General features: G+C 54.6%; 2 non-coding genes and 1 pseudogene across 2 annotated transcripts; all 3 read left to right on the top strand.

Annotated features, from left to right (window-relative positions):
* The first annotated feature begins 4,638 nt into the window (after positions 1 to 4,638).
* Positions 4,639 to 6,547, top strand: LOC124764294. Its single transcript, XR_007012746.1, has one exon. It is a non-coding gene; the product is annotated as a small subunit ribosomal RNA (ribosomal RNA).
* Positions 6,548 to 6,899: 352 nt separating this feature from the next.
* LOC124764292 lies at positions 6,900 to 7,054 on the top strand. The gene has a single exon (XR_007012744.1). It is a non-coding gene; the product is annotated as a 5.8S ribosomal RNA (ribosomal RNA).
* Positions 7,055 to 7,242: 188 nt separating this feature from the next.
* LOC124764290 overlaps positions 7,243 to 7,500 on the top strand; it is a 4,218-nt pseudogene continuing 3,960 nt past the window's right edge.

Consider the following 7,500-nt stretch of genomic DNA (forward strand, 5'->3'; position numbering starts at 1 on the left):
GGACCACCCCAACCGCCAAACGCGCACCTCCAGCGGATGAACGGCGGACGTTTCCCGCACTCGTAAAGTGCAATCCACCCCTATAACTTGCGTTTCATGAAGAGTTATTTCCAATATGCGACATTCCCGCTGTCCCTATACATGAGCCGCGACCTGTACCACTTACGAGCGAGAGACGCGATCGCGTTGCTCACTGTACGGCGTCCGATACCGAGCCATCAGCATGTCGGTCCCCATGCGCGTTGCACTCGCACTCGCACTCGCAAAAACGTGGGGCAAATATATTACGCGGAAGAGTTATAACAGACCGAGCCCCACTGCATGGGGGGAGTCTTTGTCACTAATGTACACAGATAGAACATTGTGGACTGGAACCAGATTACCCGTACACACGGCGCTGATTAGTAATCAATGCAGAGCCATCAAACTACAGAAAATATATACAACTGTCCGTATACATGCTGAAAGAGTCTGCCCACAATGGGAACCACACGTCAGCCAGACACTCTGATCACGCACCACTCTCTGCTTCTAACAGGCGCACATACAATATGTAAGCACCAGCATGGAACAACATCCAGTGCATCCTCTCCGCCACATTACACAATCCACACTATCACAACCAGACCAGGAGGTCCATGCGGAAAATAGAATATCCCACCCTTTCGACATCCACCATTGCGCAGATAAGGCACCAACACCCACACATGTCCTATACAACGGTGCACCCAACATCACAATAGTACCTCCTGTCACAGCGCACAAACAATGACATGAGTCAAAGACACAGGTCTGACACAAGCATAGAATTGGAGCGCCGCCTCTAATAAGCCAAAGGTGCATCCTGACGTGACAAATCTCATCATGTCACAAGCATTCACTTACTATAATCACTATCAACGAACCTGCCGCCCCGCCCCCCCCCCCCCCCCCACACCTTTCCTTACAACAACGTGTAACCTAACCTAACCCATGTTGTACCTTAACCTAACCCATGTTGTACCTTAACCTAACCCATGTTGTGCCTTAACCTAACCCATGTTGTGCCTTAACCTAACCCATGTTGTCCCCTAACCTAACCCAAGTTGTCCCCTAACCTAACCCATGTTGTCCCTTAACCTAACCCATGTTGTGCCTTAACCTAACCCATGTTGTGCCTTAACCTAACCCATGTTGTCCCCTAACCTAACCCATGTTGTCCCCTAACCTAACCCATGTTGTGCCTTAACCTAACCCATGTTGTCCCCTAACCTAACCCATGTTGTGCCTTAACCTAACCCATGTTGTCCCCTAACCTAACCCATGTTGTCCCCTAACCTAACCCATGTTGTCCCCTAACCTAACCCATGTTGTGCCTTAACCTAACCCATGTTGTGCCTTAACCTAACCCATGTTGTCCCCTAACCTAACCCAAGTTGTCCCCTAACCTAACCCATGTTGTCCCCTAACCTAACCCATGTTGTGCCTTAACCTAACCCATGTTGTGCCTTAACCTAACCCATGTTGTGCCTTAACCTAACCCATGTTGTCCCCTAACCTAACCCATGTTGTCCCCTAACCTAACCCATGTTGTGCCTTAACCTAACCCATGTTGTCCCCTAACCTAACCCATGTTGTGCCTTAACCTAACCCATGTTGTCCCCTAACCTAACCCATGTTGTCCCCTAACCTAACCCATGTTGTCCCCTAACCTAACCCATGTTGTGCCTTAACCTAACCCATGTTGTGCCTTAACCTAACCCATGTTGTCCCCTAACCTAACCCATGTTGTCCCCTAACCTAACCCATGTTGTCCCCTAACCTAACCCATGTTGTCCCCTAACCTAACCCATGTTGTCCCCTAACCTAACCCATGTTGTCCCCTAACCTAACCCATGTTGTCCCCTAACCTAACCCATGTTGTCCCCTAACCTAACCCATGTTGTCCCCTAACCTAACCCATGTTGTCCCCTAACCTAACCCATGTTGTGCCCTAACCTAACCCATGTTGTGCCCTAACCTAACCCATGTTGTGCCCTAACCTAACCCATGTTGTGCCTTAACCTAACCCATGTTGTCCCCTAACCTAACCCATGTTGTCCCCTAACCTAACCCATGTTGTCCCCTAACCTAACCCATGTTGTCCCCTAACCTAACCCATGTTGTCCCCTAACCTAACCCATGTTGTGCCTTAACCTAACCCATGTTGTCCCCTAACCTAACCCATGTTGTCCCCTAACCTAACCCATGTTGTCCCCTAACCTAACCCATGTTGTCCCCTAACCTAACCCATGTTGTCCCCTAACCTAACCCATGTTGTCCCCTAACCTAACCCATGTTGTCCCCTAACCTAACCCATGTTGTCCCCTAACCTAACCCATGTTGTGCCCTAACCTAACCCATGTTGTCCCCTAACCTAACCCATGTTGTGCCTTAACCTAACCCATGTTGTGCCTTAACCTAACCCATGTTGTCCCCTAACCTAACCCATGTTGTCCCCTAACCTAACCCATGTTGTGCCTTAACCTAACCCATGTTGTGCCGTAACCTAACCCATGTTGTGCCTTAACCTAACCCATGTTGTGCCTTAACCTAACCCATGTTGTGCCTTAACCTAACCCATGTTGTGCCTTAACCTAACCCATGTTGTGCCTTAACCTAACCCACGTTGTCCCCTAACGTAACCCACGTTGTCCCCTAACGTAACCCACGTTGTCCCCTAACGTAACCCACGTTGTCCCCTAACGTAACCCACGTTGTCCCCTAACGTAACCCACGTTGTCCCCTAACGTAACCCACGTTGTCCCCTAACGTAACCCACGTTGTCGCCTATCGTAACCCACGTTGTCGCCTAAACCTGCTCTGTAATTGTTATACGACTCGTTCAATTAGTGTAGTGTTGCCCACCCGCAACCCTCGCAATATAGTTCGCTACTCGCACTGCCCGCTCCCCTGTGTATCGCTTCATGTTAAACACCTTGCAAGTCTTGCTGACTTTCCACATGCTCCTGCTGTACACTGTAATGTGGATGGCAGCAGGGCGTACATGCCGCCCCCCCCCCCCCCCCACCTCTCCCCACGTCCCCACCTTGCCCCCTGCCTTCGCAAGGTGGTTGGTGACAAGTTTGCATGTTCAATGCCCTTCGCATGCGACGTACGCAGGCTACGTTGTGGTGCGGCCTGTGTCAACTGTCCGCTGATGTCGTACGCGTGAACCACAATCTGTACTGCACATTCGTCCTTATGTACTGAATGATACATCGTGGCACATGTGTGACCGTACAACGACTGCGCCCAAAAACGGCGGACCATACAGTGCAAATATTGTGCACGCAGCTACGTGTCGTCTCCCTATGAGAGCTGGATTGCAGTGTGGTACGCCATAGAGACGTGTGGGAGGAACGGACGCCGTGGATGGCGATCAGCATGAGCTGTCTGTTGATGTATTCGGACCTAGTCGTCTCTCCTCACACACCGTGATGGCATGGTGCAGCGCGTTCCATATCTGCGACATGCTACAGAAGCCGGTTGACAGTCGTTCGAGCAATGGACATCGCATACGTACGGGGGCCACCTTCCACGTATTGTCTAGGCGTGCACATTTTGTTGCGTGTATGTGGGCAGACGTAGTGTGGCGTGACACCTGACACAGGCATGCAATAATGGTTGAAGTTGCAAATGGCGATGGACGCCTACGTTTTCTGGTGAAGTTACGCAAATGAAGAAATGGTAACCCGTTGTGGTGCGGTTGTTCTCGCTAGGGGTGAATCGGTGATGGCGACGATAGGTTGAGGTACTAACCGGTTGTTCCAGCGATACCCACCATGCCGACGAAACTGAACGGCATCTGGGTGTGAAGCGATACGCGGCGGTGGCTGGGTGGGACCGTCCCCGGCCGGTGAGGGGGCGCCTCCCGGCGTGCTGGCCGCGCGGTGCGTGGGCGCACGCGCTACAGCCGGCTGGTGGGGGCGGCCAGTGGCAGGCGCGCCGGCCGACGGACGCGGCAGGCGTCGCAGCTGCGCGCCGGCGCACCCTGCGCGCGGCGCCGTGCGGCCAAAGTAGGTCCTCGCGGGCCCGGTGCGAAGCGCGGTGGACATCTGCAGTGTGCTGGTCCGATTGAGGACTGTGTGCGTTGAGGATGCGCCGCCGCCCGGCGCTCGGCGCCGCGACGCCGTCTGCTGCTCGGTCGCCCCAGCGGTTCTCGCTGGTGGTTTGTATCGCAGCTGTGCGGATGTGTTGGCGTGTGCGCTGTGCTGGGAGAGTTCGCTTCGGCACCCAAGTGGGGCTTTTGTCCTTCTGTGGCGCTGGCGTTGGAGCTGCCGGTCACCGTAGGTGGCGCGTGTTGTCTCCCGCCGGCAATGCCACGACAGCACGCTCCCGGGCCTCTGTCGGCAGCGGCAAGCTCAGTTGGGAGCACGGGTGGTCGCACCGAAAGCGTCTACTCGCCTAACTCCGGGCGATTGCGCCTCTCTCGAACCCGACCAAGTACTTGGGACGGCGCTGCGCGCCGCCGGGACCTGAGAGGGTTTCGAGGTGTATTGTGCAGGGGAGCTCAGCCTCCTCCTGTTTGCAGAATGATTGAGCGGACGCTTGCGTGTTCGCGCGGGCCCCCGGGACACACTCCCGGGCGGCCGGCTGCTCAGCTCTAGTTGACGCAGCTCCCTGGTTGATCCTGCCAGTAGTCATATGCTTGTCTCAAAGATTAAGCCATGCATGTCTCAGTACAAGCCGCATTAAGGTGAAACCGCGAATGGCTCATTAAATCAGTTATGGTTCCTTAGATCGTACCCACGTTACTTGGATAACTGTGGTAATTCTAGAGCTAATACATGCAAACAGAGTCCCGACCAGAGATGGAAGGGACGCTTTTATTAGATCAAAACCAATCGGTCGGCTCGTCCGGTCCGTTTGCCTTGGTGACTCTGAATAACTTTGGGCTGATCGCACGGTCCTCGTACCGGCGACGCATCTTTCAAATGTCTGCCTTATCAACTGTCGATGGTAGGTTCTGCGCCTACCATGGTTGTAACGGGTAACGGGGAATCAGGGTTCGATTCCGGAGAGGGAGCCTGAGAAACGGCTACCACATCCAAGGAAGGCAGCAGGCGCGCAAATTACCCACTCCCGGCACGGGGAGGTAGTGACGAAAAATAACGATACGGGACTCATCCGAGGCCCCGTAATCGGAATGAGTACACTTTAAATCCTTTAACGAGTATCTATTGGAGGGCAAGTCTGGTGCCAGCAGCCGCGGTAATTCCAGCTCCAATAGCGTATATTAAAGTTGTTGCGGTTAAAAAGCTCGTAGTTGGATTTGTGTCCCACGCTGTTGGTTCACCGCCCGTCGGTGTTTAACTGGCATGTATCGTGGGACGTCCTGCCGGTGGGGCGAGCCGAAGGCGTGCGACCGCCCCGTGCGTGCTCGTGCGTCCCGAGGCGGACCCCGTTGAAATCCTACCAGGGTGCTCTTTATTGAGTGTCTCGGTGGGCCGGCACGTTTACTTTGAACAAATTAGAGTGCTTAAAGCAGGCAAGCCCGCCTGAATACTGTGTGCATGGAATAATGGAATAGGACCTCGGTTCTATTTTGTTGGTTTTCGGAACCCGAGGTAATGATTAATAGGGACAGGCGGGGGCATTCGTATTGCGACGTTAGAGGTGAAATTCTTGGATCGTCGCAAGACGAACAGAAGCGAAAGCATTTGCCAAGTATGTTTTCATTAATCAAGAACGAAAGTTAGAGGTTCGAAGGCGATCAGATACCGCCCTAGTTCTAACCATAAACGATGCCAGCCAGCGATCCGCCGCAGTTCCTCCGATGACTCGGCGGGCAGCCTCCGGGAAACCAAAGCTTTTGGGTTCCGGGGGAAGTATGGTTGCAAAGCTGAAACTTAAAGGAATTGACGGAAGGGCACCACCAGGAGTGGAGCCTGCGGCTTAATTTGACTCAACACGGGAAACCTCACCAGGCCCGGACACCGGAAGGATTGACAGATTGATAGCTCTTTCTTGATTCGGTGGGTGGTGGTGCATGGCCGTTCTTAGTTGGTGGAGCGATTTGTCTGGTTAATTCCGATAACGAACGAGACTCTAGCCTGCTAACTAGTCGCGTGACATCCTTCGTGCTGTCAGCGATTACTTTTCTTCTTAGAGGGACAGGCGGCTTCTAGCCGCACGAGATTGAGCAATAACAGGTCTGTGATGCCCTTAGATGTTCTGGGCCGCACGCGCGCTACACTGAAGGAATCAGCGTGTCTTCCTAGGCCGAAAGGTCGGGGTAACCCGCTGAACCTCCTTCGTGCTAGGGATTGGGGCTTGCAATTGTTCCCCATGAACGAGGAATTCCCAGTAAGCGCGAGTCATAAGCTCGCGTTGATTACGTCCCTGCCCTTTGTACACACCGCCCGTCGCTACTACCGATTGAATGATTTAGTGAGGTCTTCGGACTGGTACGCGGCATTGACTCTGTCGTTGCCGATGCTACCGGAAAGATGACCAAACTTGATCATTTAGAGGAAGTAAAAGTCGTAACAAGGTTTCCGTAGGTGAACCTGCGGAAGGATCATTACCGACTAGACTGCATGTCTTTCGATGTGCGTGTCGTGTCGCGCAACACGCTACCTGTACGGCTCGCAGTAGCCGTGCGCCGCGTGCGGAACCACGCGTGCCTCTCAAAACTAGCGGCAATGTTGTGTGGTACGAGCGCTGAAGCGCTGGAGCGGCTGGCCTGCGGCACCTGGCGCCTGGCGCCGGTTTTGAATGACTTTCGCCCGAGTGCCTGTCCGCTCCGGTGTGGAGCCGTACGACGCCCGTCGGCCGTGAGGCCGTTGGACACAGAACGCTGGAACAGGGGCCGCCACACGCCTCACTCCCGCCTATGCGACCGTCTCGAAAGAGACGGCGGAAACTTGAGAAAAGATCACCCAGGACGGTGGATCACTCGGCTCGTGGGTCGATGAAGAACGCAGCAAATTGCGCGTCGACATGTGAACTGCAGGACACATGAACATCGACGTTTCGAACGCACATTGCGGTCCATGGATTCCGTTCCCGGGCCACGTCTGGCTGAGGGTCGGCTACGTATACTGAAGCGCGCGGCGTTTGCCCCGCTTCGCAGACCTGGGAGTGTCGCGGCCGCCTGTGGGGCCGGCCGCGTCTCCTCAAACGTGCGATGCGCGCCCGTCGCCTGGCGGTTCGCATACCGGTACTTTCTCGGTAGCGTGCACAGCCGGCTGGCGGTGTGGCGTGCGACACCTCGTACAACGACCTCAGAGCAGGCGAGACTACCCGCTGAATTTAAGCATATTACTAAGCGGAGGAAAAGAAACTAACAAGGATTCCCCCAGTAGCGGCGAGCGAACAGGGAAGAGTCCAGCACCGAACCCCGCAGGCTGCCGCCTGTCGTGGCATGTGGTGTTTGGGAGGGTCCACTACCCCGACGCCTCGCGCCGAGCCCAAGTCCAACTTGAATGAGGCCACGGCCCGTAGAGGGTGCCAGGCCCGTAGCGGCCGGTGCGAGCG

The sequence above is a fragment of the Schistocerca piceifrons genome, unplaced genomic scaffold (assembly GCF_021461385.2).
Source record: "Schistocerca piceifrons isolate TAMUIC-IGC-003096 unplaced genomic scaffold, iqSchPice1.1 HiC_scaffold_631, whole genome shotgun sequence".
NCBI lineage: Eukaryota > Metazoa > Arthropoda > Insecta > Orthoptera > Acrididae > Schistocerca > Schistocerca piceifrons.